Source organism: Onychostoma macrolepis, chromosome 10 (genome assembly GCF_012432095.1).
Source record: "Onychostoma macrolepis isolate SWU-2019 chromosome 10, ASM1243209v1, whole genome shotgun sequence".
NCBI classification, from domain to species: domain Eukaryota; kingdom Metazoa; phylum Chordata; class Actinopteri; order Cypriniformes; family Cyprinidae; genus Onychostoma; species Onychostoma macrolepis.
In genome coordinates this window covers 22944988-22960761 of record NC_081164.1, presented here as the reverse complement: position 1 = coordinate 22960761, position 15774 = coordinate 22944988, and the positions used below count along the sequence as shown (strand labels likewise).

Genomic DNA, 15774 nt, shown 5'->3' with positions numbered 1-15774 from the left:
TCTCATGAATTTGTACAATCTCATTCGGACGTTACGGAAGCACAAGTTAGATCTTAGGTTTTTTTATGATTATTATTAAAATTGTACATTTTCCAACCAATCGCATCATACAAATTCATACAAAATTGCAAATACTTACATATGATTGAGAGATCGGGTTGAGGTTGTCTTGAATATAAGTGAAGAAGTTCATGCTTAGTTTTTTAAAGATAAATTGTATGTTTTCCTACCAAACACACTGACAAATTTGGACAAAATTGCAACCTTGGAAAATACATTTTAACAGGACATCAGGTTGAGACTGTTTTGAATACAATACATAAGTTCATGCTTAGTTTTTATTACAAATCACACGTTTTCCCTGTCTTGAAGTATATAATTTCATGTTTTGTTTCATATACAAATTGTACATTTCTCACTAAACACACCATACAAAACTAAATTGGGGGGGGGGGTACATTCTCTCTTTTTGTTTTTGTTTCCTACCAATTACATTGAACAAATTTACATTTTACAAAACATTTCAATGTGAGATCAGTCCGATTGGGTGGTCTTGAATTTAAGTGTAAAATCGAATACCTTCTTAATTACAAATTGCATAATTTCCCACTAAACACATCATAAAAAGTCATATGAAATTGCAACTTCATAAAATGTAAAAAAAAAAAAACTCACATTTTCGCACGAGATCAGGTTGAGATTGTGTCTTGACATTAAATGTATATTGTCTGTAGCAGCATATTTTGACATTTATTTTTAATCTTCCACTTCACTAAGACAAAATATACTTTAATTTGTGATTAAGTAAAAAGTAATTTTTTTGAATGTTTGTATTCACTATGAACTGTTGCAGTAATAGAAAGACTCGCATGAAAAACATTTTCCCAGAAAAAAAAATCGACAGTATACAAGTTGGACTGACATGAGGCTGAGCAAATAATGACATCATTTTTGGGTGCACTGCTCCTTTAAAGTTTACGCAGTGCATCTGTGTCATGCTTTCAGTTAGAGTCGGTTATATCCAGCTCATTTTGACAAAAACAACAGGAAATGTGTTTCCAGTCACGCACTTACAAATGGAAAGCAAACTAAACTGCTTAACTTCCTAACCCGACTTCTTCAACTCAAGCACGACGGCGAAGCATGAGGAAGCGAGATGGGACGTTGGAGAAAGTTTGCGGACTGCGAGCACAGCGATAGCGCTGAAGAACGCAGATATCACGTTTGCTCGTTCAGGAAAGAGCCATTCCGCCCAGCCGAGGCCTGATAGAAACCCAAAATAGTCCGTCAGAGGCGATCATTGGTCTACACCCATCAAGCCTCAAGTCACATTTCTCCGATTGTATTTCAGGATCACCCTCTCCTGCTGTTCTTATCCGCCCCATTACTCTTTCCTGCCTTTAATAAAACAGACACAATAGTAATCTTAGAGAAACACATTCCCTGTCATGGTGACAGCCACGCAACCTCCCCTCTTTCCCTGCGAGTCTCTGGCCCTCTTTTGACAGCTACCTTTCAATACCGTAATCGCAGGGTAAGTAGCAATTTTCATTCAGCGCCACTATTCACGGGCCGCGCTAATGAAAGCCAGTACCTTGTAGGAACGGTTTCAAATAGGCTGATAGACAAGTCCTCTCCATTCTATTATGGAGACAGGCTCTTATCAGCGCGCCACAGTAATGCTCTTCCAAACCATTTGTCACCAGATTTACTCTCTTTACCCATCGCCGAACCCCAATCAGAATTCAATCCATCCCCCTCGCACTTTTGCCCGCACCTCATCTCCAACAGAAACCTTCCAACACTTCAGAGCCGATTCGGCTTCAATTTAGAGGAAAGCGTGGTGGGGCCGAGCTACGGAGAGCGTTTTGAGAAAATCAACTGTATCTAAAGACAAAGCCGCACGGATAATCCCAACCTCCCGGCCGGATTGAGTGTGTGTGTGCACGTCGGCAGCCTATTTGAGAAGCGGCTCATGCCAGCGCCGGAGACACAGTCTGCCGAGCGTGGGGATGAGCGCTGAATGAAAAGGAGGAATACCTCCGAGACCCGGGGTGACCGAGAGGTGTCTCTAATATCTGATGTCTTTATTTCCAGCCGCACAATGCCGCCCGGCGCGGGAATGAATAAGCAAAAATGGCAGATCCAGTGGGAAGCGGTCGTGTCTCCAGACGGCGAGGGAGGGAGGGGGGCGTCGTGGCTGTTGTGTGTGTTATCAGCGCTGCGCTCGCACTTCCTCGTCCCCGCGTCCGGTGGCAGGGGCCAGTCAGAGGCCAGTGTCTGAGGCCATTGTGTTGTCACGGAGGAAAAGCCCGGCCCTTCACGCCTTCCCCAAAACCCTGTGCATTTCCTGTGTCAAATTTATCATTTACCACGAAAAGCACGAAAACCAGCAGATGAAATTCTGATAAAATTTGGCTAATAGTGAAAAGCGTACCGTTGTGCTCAGAATGCACGGAAAGTCCGAACATAACTCATGCGAGCTGTGAAATCCCTTGCTAACAAACGACCACGTCAACTGACAATTTCCACCAAAACAATGGTAAATGTAAATATACCTCAAAAAACATCTAAATAGCCTTAAAACAAGATTAAATTAACAGCATAATAACATACAAAATAATCGTATATGTAAATATACCTAAATAAATACAGATTTTTTTTCATGTAAAAAATCTTTAAAAAAAAGATTTAATTACCTGCATAAGATGATAAAACATCTGATTTAACATATTATGTACAGATCTGCCACAAAATGCATTTGTATTCGAGATATAAAACAGGCCAACAGTTTGGTAAGCTAGCAAGCAAAACTATAGTATACTTGGGATATTATTTTCTGTAATTTAGATATGTCAAGAAGTTTGAACTTAATTTCATGTAAATGAGGTTTAGATATTTTCTCTGAAAAAAAATTAAATAAGGTTAAGATAGTCAAAAAGAATGTGATTCTTTTCTTTTTTTTTGCAGTTATTATTACTACAGTAAAATTGTGGTAACTTGAAATTACCTACCATTTGCATTAAAATAAATAATTAAATTAAATTAAAAAATAAAATAAATTAAATTAAACAAATAAAAAATAATAAAAATCACCATATTACAATATTATTATATATTATCACATGGTTTTATGGTATTAATAATGAATGCAGTAACTATTTGCAGTAACTATGCTATTTTAGTGGAAAATACGGTCAGCATAGTACATTCTTTATGTTTCTGTTCTGACAGTCAAAACAAGGAGTGTTGTAGTGGTCTATGGAAAGGAGAGCAAAATATATGCAGCCCTTGAGAGGGGGAGAGAGAGAGAGTGACAGAGAGAGAGAGAGGGAGAGAGGGAGAGAGGGAGAATGACAGAGCAAGAGAGATATGTGTGTGTGTGTGTGTGTGTGTGTGTGTGTGTGTGTGTGTGTGTGAGGGAGAGAGAGAGAGAAAGAGAGGTGTACTGATGAATACTAAGAGAAGAACAGCAGCGATGTGTCTTTAGTTTGAGAACGACCTTGCGGTCCATCAAATGAGACGAGACGGGCCGTTCTGAGCGTGAATAATGGCTCATTTTACAAAATGCCTTTTATTTATTCCTTAAAACGTCTTTATGTATAGTGCATCACTATTACAGTTGCGAGTTACTGATTTTTTTTTTTTGTGCTTAATTCCTCAAATTGAGTGTGCTGTTCTTTTACTAAGTGATCAGACACACTCTATTCACCTGCTGGACCAGAAAACAGTTTAAAAAATCCCACAAATTTACTCTGAAGGAAGGACTGAGTCATATCTTTGATTTGACATATCAACACAATAAAAGCTACTCAGAACACCCTAGTAACCACATGGCAACACACTAAAAGCTACTCAGAACACCCTAGTAACCACATGGCAACACACTAAAAGCTACTCAGAACACTTTACCAACCGTACAGCAACTCGCTGGTAACCACTCAGAACACCCTAGCAACCACATAGCAACACACTAACAACTATTCAGAACAAAGCAACCACACAGCAACACACTAAGAACCACTCAAACCTCCCTCTAACAACCACATAGCAACACACTAAGAACCACTCAGAACAACCATGTGGTAACACACTAACAACTACTCAGAACTCCATAGCAACACAATAAAATCCAGTCAGAACATCTTAGCAACCACATAGCAACACATTAACAAGCACCCACATCAGTGTTGCCAAGTCCACAGTTTTCCCGTGGAACTGGGCTACTTTGTATACGGTTGTTGGTTGGTTGTTTTTTTAGACCCCCACCCCACCCTCCTCCACCCCACCCCGTCGACCGAAGTGGAACTGGAAGGAAGAACGTGATTTTGGAGTGATTCTGATAGCCATGAGTGGGCTTTTGGTCATGACTGGGTTAGTTTTGAGTACCAGTTGGGCTTGTTTTGTTACGCAGACCTGGCAACCCTGACCCCCAATCCCCTAGCAGATTCCCTGAGTTTTGCCAGGGAATGCATTATTCACTTTTCATAAAATGAAAAAACACACATATAAAAAGTAGCTGCGAGAGTAATGTGGAGGTGTTTCTATTCGGCATGTGCATTTTTCATTTTTCTGATGAATGTTCTATAGGAGATATTTAGGCGTGTGTATTTTCGACAAAAAGAAAACGTTTCTCGTCATCCTTCCCATGAGCGGCGTCAGATGATGGAGAGGGGCCTCCTCTCCACGGCACTGTTACTAGGGAACCAGAACTGGACCTCTCTCAAGTTTCTCTAGACACTGCAGAGCTCAGGGAAAGAAAAAAAGCCAGTGTTTCCTTTGGCAGCAGCACTACTTTTTCTAACCTTCCCAGAGTAAGAGAGACGAGAGAGACGAGCAGCCGGGTGACCCAGGGAGGGGGAGGAAGGGCAGGCCTGCTTTTCCACCCTTTTCCCCTGCTAGAGTTCGGAAAAATGTCTCTCCTGTCCACATGCGTTCCCCCCCTCCTCCCCCAAGGTGTGCAGCCCCCCCCTTTCTACAAAACCCCGGCCTGTTCTCAGAGGAACAACGACCTCATCCAAACCACATGTCTTTACACTTTCACTGCTTCGAAAAAGAGAACGACACTAAAAACAGACAATCAAGGATGGAAACGGACTCCTTACAGGCAAATCAGGCTCATTCCTTATGAGAAAATCTAACAATATCCAAGAACAACAGAAATGAGAGCAAAATGAGATCTTTTTCAAATCTCAACTGCTTCTCCAAGAAAACAAACAGATGGAATAGAGAGCAAATGGAAGCATTTTTCTCCTCTGAAAAAGATCCCAGTAATTTCATATGAAGACATTTTTGAACAATGTCTCAAACGGTGCTCAGATTTGCCAAGTCTGTAATCAAAAGGTCTCAACATGAACTTGAAGACAAAAATTTTAATGACAATTAAAAACAGACAATCACTCCTTACAGGGAAATCAGACTCTGCTCATTTCTTTTTAGAAAACACTTGGTCACAATATCTATATAAGAGAAATGAGAGCAAAATGAAATATCTTTCATATTTCAGTTGATTCTCTTCTACGGCAATGAGAAGATATGCAAAACTAATGGAGACCTTTGCCTAAGATTTTTCCAGTAATCTCACAAGAGTTTTAGAGGAGATCTCAACAATATCTTAAACGGTGCTCAGTTGTTTCTCCAAGACAGAAATGAGATGAAATGCAGAGAAACTGGAGACCTTTGCTTAAGATTTGTTGCCTCCAGCTTACAGTGAAATCAGATTTAGCTCATTTCATATCAGAAAATGGTGGTCAAAATGTTTTTGTAAAAATATTACAAATGAGATCTCTTTCATGTCTCAACTGCTTCTCCAAGATAGCAATAAGATAAAATGGAACAAATGGAGGCCTTGCCTTAAAGGGTTAGTTCACCCAAAAATGAAAATTAGCCTGCACTGTAAAAAAAATTCCGTAAAATTTACGGTGAAAAACCAGCAGCTGTGGTTCCCGGAATTCTACCGTAAAATATACAGTAGCAACATTTTAGGTTTTATGGTTTTAACTTAAATTTACAGTTATACCGTAATTTCATTAACTTATATAATGTTAATATACCAACCTATTGAAGTACTGAAATCTGTTTTGAACCTCTGAAATACACTGATAACCGCCAAATGCAGGTGGTGATGTGAAAGTCACATGATGATAACATAAATAATAACATATATAGAAGGTTCACAGTGTCATTCACACAAACATTAAACACCATCATGGTGAGACTCATTAAACTGAAATATGCAATAAACATTAATTTAACAACATTAGATGTAACATACAACCCTAATAAACATAACTGATAAGAAAAAACTAAGAAACCTAGTTATTTCAAAGAAAAAACATCAAATTCAAACAAAATTTGAAATGCAATGCAGGGAATTCTGGGAACGTCAATTTACGTTTTTTCCCTGTAAATTTTACATTCCTTTTCACTTCCAAAAGCGGTATTTCACCTTAAAATTGTCTGAAATGTCTATTACAGTTTTTCACCGTATATATTAGGGGAACTTACCGTTAACTATTTAACAGTTTTTTACCTTTAAAATCATGGTCATTTTTTACAGTGTGTGTTTGACTCACCCTCGAAGAATCCTAGGTGTATGTGACTTTCTTCTTTCAGACGAATCCAATTGGAGTTATATTAAATTGTCCTGGCCCCTCCAAGCCTTTCAATGGGGCTAAGTGGGTGTTTGATGTCAACAGTTCAGAAGATGTGAAATAAAGTGCACGCATCCGTATTAAACGCCCCTCACACGGCTCCGGGGGATGAATAAAGGCCTCCTGTAGCGAATCCATGCATTTTTGTAAGATAAATATCCATATTTCAAACATAATAAATACTTTTCTCTCACTAGGCCTATATCTAACTGTCATGCGCAGAAGCCGTTCCAGCGGATGACGTAGGATGTTAGTGTTGCGTGATTCGTGACGAACGTGGAGAGAGAACAAAACAAAACGCCGGTCATGAATTAGAAGTACAAAACGAGGATTTGTAAAGAAAAATGTCAGAGGATTTCGAAATAAGCAAATAGGAGACTGGTTTTCCTTTGAGAAATGCAGGAGCAAAGGAAACAAAGCTAGCAGAGGCGCGCGCACGATGCCTACGTCATCCACCGGAACGACTTCCGCATACCACAGTCAGCGGAAGTGAGAAAAAAGTGTTTATTACGTTTGAAATTTGGATATTTATCATAGAAAAATGCATGGATTCGCTACAGGAGCCGTGTGAGGCATGTTTTATTACGGATGCGCGCGCTTTATTTCACATCTTCTGAACTGTAGACAACAAACACCCGCTTACCCCCATTAAAAGGCTTGGAGGGGCCAGGACAATTTTTAATATAACTCCGATTGGATTTGTCTGAAAGAAGAAAGTCACATACACCTAGGATGCTTCGAGGGTGAGTAAAAAGCAGGCTAATTTTTAAGAGTTTTCTCAAGATCTGAGATCTCAACAGTGTCTCAAACGGTGCTGAAATTTGTAATCAAAAGATTTTAATATGTACTCAAACACAAAGAAAATGGAATGACACTGAAAACACAATCAAGAATGGAAACAGACTCCTTACAGGGAAAACACATGATCACAGTATTTAAGAACAGAAATCTGAGCAAAATGAGATCTTTTTAATAACTCAGTTATTTCTCCTAGACAGCAATGAGATTAACTGGAGAGCAAATAGAGAACACCGTTTAAGATTTTCCTCACATGTGCCTCTGAAGAGATCTCTAAAATGTCTCAAATGGTGCTCAGATTTGCCAAGTCTGTAATCAAAAGATCTCAATATGAACTCAAGCATTTCTCATTTAATTGTCAGAGAATCGAAAGCTTTTAGCTGCTATCCGTATTAATTTTAACTCTAAAACTCTAATAATTGTTTATTTTTGTTTCTCACTGAGACTTTTAGGAGAAACCTCTGAGACAATGTTAAAGGGTTAGTTCACCCAAAAATGAAAATTAGCCTGTGCTTTACTCACCCTCAAGGCATCCTACCTACCTGACTTTCTTCTTTCAGACGAATCCAATTGGAGTTATATTAAAAATTGGCCTTGCTCTTCCAAGCTTTATAATGGCACTGGGTGGGTGTTTTATTTTCAACAGTCCAAAAGTAGTCAAATAAAGCGCATCCATCCATAATAAAATGTGCCTCACATGGCTCCGGGGGGTGAATAAAGGCCTCCTGTAGCAAAGCGATGCATTTTTATTAGAAAAATATCCATATTTAAAACGTTATAAACACTTTTCTCTCACTTCTGCTGACTATCGTACATGCAAGCCATTATGCAAGCCATTCCAGCGGATGACGTAGGACGTCAACGTAGCGTAAGCTCCAGTGAGATATGCTAGTCTCGTGAGTTTGTTTACAGGAGCAAAGTAAGCAAAGTTTCATTACTTTAAGCAAAGGAAAACCAGTCGAAATCCTCTGACATTTTTCATTAAAAAAAAAACTTGTTTTGTGCTTTTAATTCGTGACTGGTGTTTTGTTTTGCTCTCTCCTCTGCGTTTCCGTGTTCATCACGAATCACCGGCGCGTACGCTACACTGTTAGACATTTCTGTAATTCCCACAGTTATTTACTGTATATCACCCAGTGTAATACTGCAAATTCCCTTTACAGTAAATAACTGTAATACCCTTTGCATCATGGAAATTTTCTGTGACGTCAGACCCCACATACAGAGACTTACTGTATTTTTTTAAATTGCTGTATACTACTGTAACGGTCTCTTTGGCGCCATTATACTGAGGTCGTTTTATTTTCCTCATTTCTTACATTTGGATTGACACAATTTGCCCTGCACCGTGTCTACAACGCCGCAACAGCTTGGGACTGACTACTGGACGTGTTACATCGCTTCTAATGATTGGAAAATCCGTTTGTACTTCGTGTCAGAAACAGCGCGAGCGATGGAGTACATCTGCACGTCAGAAATATACCGGGGCATCAGTTTACTGTCCGCATCCACTGTAGATAATATATATATATAATGGGTTCTATAGTGCTTTTTTATCGAGTCGCGCCTCGCCGCGCCACTCGCGTCCGAGGAAGACACGGAAGCAGCGGGGCAGTGCGCCGTGGAAGAGTTCCGGAGAACATCTACACTGTGTGTCGATGCACCTTACGAGAGAATAAGACCAGCAAGCAAGGTAAAAATATATGTACGCTTGACTGTGTGTTTGTGTCAGATTTTTGCACACCAGTTTACCTAACATTAGTAACATTTACTCGTCAACATGGCGGTTACAGAACTTTACCATGGTAAACTGCACTGTCGTTACAAACGACTTTTGTCAGCTTATTGAATTAAGTTACCGAATTAAATTTTTTTTAACGAGCAACGCTTATCTTATATTAACATTAGGTTAACTAATGTGAAATTTAGTTCAGGTGTTAGTAGTTAATGTTGGCCAGTAGCCTATTGAGAAAATAAAATTGTATGTTAGCTCGGTTAAACAAGTTTTATGGCTAGCTGCCTTTCTAGTTTTAGAATTAGTTTGTTATAATTTTTAATGGAATTTAAGATTTACTGCATTTTTTGTATTTGTGATTTAAAAGGCAACTGCAATGAAGCATCAAGAAAGACATGAGCAGGCCAGCCACCCTGAGACTGATAATTCATGGTAAGAGAACAACTATGGTTTTGAGAGATTTGTGTATTCTATATGAGGTTTGCCTTTTAAAAGCGTGTTATTTCTTCTACTTGTTTTTCAGAGAAGACATTTCTGTCAAAGTGGATGGTGAGCAGAGATGGTGGCCACGTTTTTGAGCAGCACCTGGGTTTTGCAGAGGGCTATGTATTTTTTGGCTGCTTGTCTTGTTTTCCCCATTATGTTTCTGTTGCCTAAAGATTCTTTGTGAGGATGAATCCAGAGGACACAACATAATGAATGAATGAATGAATTACAGTAGTATACTGATAAATCAAATACAGTTTGCTACTGTAAATCTTAATTACAGTAACTTACTGGCAACAGTGTATGCCTACGTCTTACGACAGTTAGCGGAAGTGTGCTTTATTTTACTTATTTTGGACTGTTGAAAAAAATAAAAAACACCTACCCAGTGCCATTATAAAGCTCGGAAGAGCAAGGACAGTTTTTAATATAAATCCAATTGGATTCGTCTGAAAGAGGAAAGTCATACACCTAGGACGCCTAAATTACGGGCTAATTTTCATTTGTGGGTGAACTAACCCTTTAATTTTAATCTAAAAATAATGGAAATGAGAGCAAAATGAGGTCTCTTTTCTATCTCAATTGTTTCTTCTAGACAGCAATGAGAATAAATATAGAGAAAATCCAAACAAGATTCTTTTTCTTTGAGAAAAGACCCCAGTAATCTCACGAGTTTCAGAAGAGATCTCAACAATATCTCAAATGGTCTCAGATTTGCCAAGTCTTCAATGATAAGACTTCAAAATAAACATTTCTCATTTAATTATCTAAAGATCACAATTATTTGCGCTGCTATTAGTAATTTCACAGCGTAAATATTTTTTTCAATTCTATTTAGTTTAATTTATCTCGTATAACTGTAGGAAAAACATCTGAGACTGAATTCTGCTTAAATGCAACAAGTGAGAACTCTGATCAATAAAATCTCCCTCTGAGTAGGTGTTTAATTCATTTTTAATGAGTCTTAGTTTTATAATCTTATCGTTTTATAATCTTAATTTGAATAACTTTCTAAGTTATTTTTACTTCTAAGAATTCTGACAAAATGAATATTTAAATGTAACAAATGAGATCTCCATTAAGCCTTTTGAGCGATGAACGAGCAACCTCTGAACAATAAAATCTTCCTCCGAGTAGGTGTTTTAATTGGATTTTAATGAATCTTTTTTAAAACTTCTTTTCAAATAAAAATATTTAAAGATCCCTAAAACAAGATGCATGTAATTGAGAAAAAGCGATGCTTACAATATTAAAACTTGTTTTCATAGATCCTTTTTCACTTGTTTTTTTATTTGTTTATACTTAAAACAAATGGGGGGGGTGAAAAAACACAAAAGACAAAAATGCTTAATTTAAAAATATATTCTCTGAATTTTCACTGGAAGATAAGACATAAATGCTCAATTAGATTTTTTTTTGGTGATGGTATCAGAGCACATATTGCACTTTTAGCACATCTTGAAGGAATACCAAGGCATTAGCAGTACCGGCGCTCAAAATACATGGTACAAATCCTCAGCAATACCGTGTTACTTTTGGGTGTCCAGAGGAGAGCACAGACAATCACAGCAGAGAGTTTTCCCCTAAAAGTGCTCCTTCCCCACCGCCTACGATTTCTCTGTCTCTGTCTCTCCTCTGGCTGACTGCTGCTTAACTCAGCTGCACGCTCACAACTGCAGTGGAGCAACACAGGCAGCCAAAGAAAGAAGACAATTATCCTCAATATCTGTCACTCACATGACAGCACAGCTTCTCCTAGCCACGCTTCAACAGATGCAGGTGGGGGAACAAAGAGGTTTGGGCTGCTGCTTTTAAGCAAACTCTCTCTCTCTGTCTTTCTCATTACCTGGCCCATTTGCATGCAGACTGTCAAACAAAGGTGTTGATGGGGAAAGATACGAGAAGAAAGGAGTAAAGATTCTGTATACCGCCTCTGTGTGTGTCTGTTTACGTGGGTTTGGGATTTTGCAGGCGGTATACACGCTACAAGCAAGTACAAGCGTTTTGTCGTCGCGTATCAAATGCACAGTTCCCTCCAAATCGATCACCCACAATGCATCTTTTTGCACCCACGATTCGCAAGTGAAATCCAGACCCCTGTGCGGATTTAAAGAAACATTTCCTTCGTACACGACTAGGAATCTGCTATAATGCAGTGCTAATAGACAATGAGTCATTAACTAGTTTCAATGGTTAAAAATGGTGAATTTAACCTACACAAACTTATTACCTACACAAAATTAAATGTCCCTAGTTGCATTTTCCCATGCACAATTTATCATATTTTTCCATAATGCTATTATACAGCTATGAATATATTTTACAGCTATAGCCTGTGACATGACTTGGTTTTATAGTTACTTTTACAAATTTCCTAGCAACAAGAATTGTCTATGAACGACAAAAGTGAAAATGTGATACAATCACAGCTAATCGAACATATTTGAGGCTTAATATACATTAGAGGTTCATTAAATAGTTATATAAAGCAGAGTTTTAGACACCTGAGATTGACACATAATTTCCCTCCCAAAATCAAATTTAAGTTTGAGTTTATGCTTAAAACAAAGTAACAAAAATAAATTTAATAAACAAGTTTATTTTTCTTACCCCATTGACAGCAAAAATGCACTTTTTAATGCATTTTTAAGACAACAAGACTTAATATCTTAAGTCATTTTGATTCTCAGGTGAATGCATCTTGATTTAAGAATATTTAGATATTTGTACTGGAAAACAAGACAAAAATATGAAGAAAATGCATGCATGGTACTAAAGCTACCATGCCACTGAATTGAAACTTTCAACTGGTTATGAAGAGACACATTTTTTTTTTTAATCAATTTAATCAGCCTTTTCCTTTGGATTATCATGAAGTTATTTAATAAGTTAACCTAATTAGCTGTTTTTGTTTGCTTGTATTTTTAGATTTTGAAATCCTCAAAACAAGAAACTCTGTATCATTTATTTGTATAAATATCTTTGTATCATTTATATGCATCATTGAATTTAACTTGCTAACGTGCATAATGCACAACACAGTGCAAAAAAAGCCCTATTGTTAACTGATATTCATATTTTGAATTTTCCAGTTAGAATCTTGAAACAAGATCAATTACTTGGCAAGATATTAAGACCTATATTCACATGCACTAGCGGATTTTAACATGTTTATTATTAAAAAACAAGTTTACAAATCTGACAAAGCACTCAAATTCAAGACGTTTGAGATATTTTAACTGGAAAGCAAGCCTAGGATGTTTGCAGTGCACTCTGCGCTGCTAATGTGTGTGATGCATTATGCAAATTCAAGCTACGACTGAAATATCTCCCCTTATAGTTGTTCAAACAAATTATAATCACCTGAAACGCGTTTACTGGCGTCTTGGAAGCGCACAGGAAGACAACGCTGCCATCGCAATTCTGGGCTGAATTTAGCAGGTATGTAAATATGTTTGCTCAACCCTCATGATTGGGCTGCGTACAGTGAGACAGACAACGCTCCGCGCTGCCTTTATTCATTAATGGCAGCTTTTGTTCCTGTAAACAACATGAATATTTAATCCGTCCTAAGATTCCCTCTTGGTTAATGAATGTGTCTCAACCAGCACGCCAGGCTCTCTAGGGACGCGGGCCGCCGGGAACGGTTGCTAAGCAGTCATAGCGAACGTACTTCATTCTTTCATGAACAACGCGAGCGTTCTGCACCGCGGCTCGGATCCCGCACGCATGCGTGACACGCTCCGACCCTCCGCGGCTCCCCCGGAGGGAACGCACGGCGAGAGACGCGAACGCATCGCGACACCTGACTGCGCTGATGTCACTTCCCGTGAATGGAAATCTGCTGCGCGTTAGCACGATTTCGAAACCGGTTTACGACCGAATCGAAAGGTTTGCGAGCAATTAAGGGTTATTTATTTGCACCCCTCTCTCTCCAGTACATGAATGCCACATGTTCCTCCACAGGCGCGGAGAGACAGAGAGAGGATCCGGCCGCGCACACGCATGCAGACAGACAGACTCGTAAACTTGTGCGTCTCCGCGCGCAATTGGTCCACAGGGAGAGAACAGCGATCTTATGGAGGAACCCACGCCAGACCCTGCCTCAAGCAGGCTTCCAGCTGTTGTCAATTACTGCCACTTTAACGGCGCGTTAAACACACAATGGCCAATGAGGCGCTGCCACCCGAGTCACTATTTAACTGCAACACGGCCATTAGCTGATCCTGAGGGCCCGGCGCCTGCTGCTTTACCTAGCGAGGCCCAATTTAATGAAATTAAAGCTCAACTCCCTTTAATAGCCAGGTTCCCCGTCATAAATTCATTAGCCGCTGATGAGTATCTTCCCGACCCGTTACGTTTTAACGCGAGATTTACAGTCGCCTAATGAAAACCATCAAGGGTTTAAGGAGCTCGTCTCATTAGGGAGGGATTTTTAATAGACAAACAAAGACGGGGTAATTGCCGCGGGAGCTCACGTTTTTACCGGGGGTTGCATCCGAAGGGTTTCTCCTCGTTTTTCTCGCGTTCAGAAATCAGTCTATATACGCCAATTACTTTGAGTAACGTAATGAGCGCCGCTGTTGACTCAGGTGAGCGCAAATGAAAGGCTCCACACACTACTGCCCTTCAGGCCGGGTATTAAATTTCTCTCATCTGTTTTGCCGTTGTCGGTGTGTGCGCGTTGGGGGTGTAATATATACGGACGGGGGCAGGAATGCCGCCCCCTCTTCCCCTGTACCCCAACGTCTCAAATATCCTCAATGTCAAACATGGTGGGCTCCAAAAATACCTCTCTGTGCACGGTCTCTGCTTCCACTGGATGTCCATCTATAGGTTTGTCCCTCGCAATAGCAGCACTAATGTAAAACATCATCGCTAATCTTATGCAGGCGCTTCTTAACACAGCGACTGTCACCATCTTTTTAAGGTGCTGTGGTTGTCAACTGGTGGGTTGCAGGGAAAAACGATGCTGAATGCAACTAATCATATTATAAATGATATAATATTTTTAATATTCTATATTATGCATTTTATATATTTTTATTTTTTATACATTTTATTATATATATATAAAGCCAATTAACTTAACGTTGTGCATCAAACAAACTCTACCATACCAGCAACGTGGACATGAACAAAACTGCACAAGTAAAAGAAAATAGGCCTACAGACCAGATTAATGAGAGTTCACTTAAAATGTTCACTTAAAATTATTATTCTTATTATATTAAACTGTTTTTAAATTGATGTTGTATTAATATTAATACTAAAATTCAATTAATTTAAAAAGTGTAATATTAATCATTAATATTAATACAAAAGTTGAAATTAAAGTATATTAAATTAAAAATTAAAGTATTATTAAAATTGGTATTGTATTAATATTAACAATAAATTAATGGTAAAATTAATATAATACTAAAGTAAAGTATTATTAAAATGGATAGTTTTAGTAATATTAATACTAAAATTTATGTAAAAATTCATATAATATTAAATATTAGTACAATATCCATTTTAATATTAAATGTTAAAATTAATATCATTTTAAAAAAATACATTATTATATTAATATATGCATACAGTTTTTGAGATACCAGTCCCGAAGCAAACCAGTTAAGAACCACTGTCATCGAGTGTCAACTGAATGCTAAAGCATCTGTCGTTGAGTTTGCTGTCGCCAGTGATGGACAAGATTTGTGCTTTGACTGATGACATCATGCAATATATCAGCAAGTGTTTTCTCAAAGCGGACAGTGAGATGGGACCCCCGCTGCCAACACAAGTACACCGTTTGCTGTGGTTTATCCGTTCAGTGTTCACTTCACTCATTCTGATGATCCACCTTTGCATATAAAAGAAGTGAATCACAAAATGTGATGTAAGTCTTTGAGCTTGTGACTTGCATGCTACCATCAAGATGCAACATCTAGACTCTGCTGCCTCCCAAACACACACACACACACACACACACACATACACATACACATACACGCCTCTGGGCTGCCCATCATCTTCATGTTACTCTCTCAGACGGCTAACATAAACAGATTGTCTAACTGCAATGAAAACATACTGCACCGGCCAGTGTGTGTCTGA

At 38.7% G+C, this 15774-nt stretch overlaps 1 long non-coding RNA gene across 2 annotated transcripts in view; it reads right to left on the bottom strand.

Annotated features, from left to right (window-relative positions):
• Positions 1 to 13574, bottom strand: part of LOC131547700 (uncharacterized) — a 32897-nt gene extending 19323 nt beyond the window's left edge. The window contains exons 1-2 of one of the 2 annotated variants that reach the window (XR_009272983.1): positions 13036 to 13574; positions 7994 to 8176 (exon numbers count right to left, since the gene is read on the bottom strand). This is a non-coding gene — a long non-coding RNA (uncharacterized LOC131547700). The remainder of the gene's footprint in view (positions 1 to 7993; positions 8177 to 13035) is intronic. The other variant, XR_009272984.1, reaches the window with a different exon arrangement.
• Positions 13575 to 15774: the final 2200 nt, after the last annotated feature.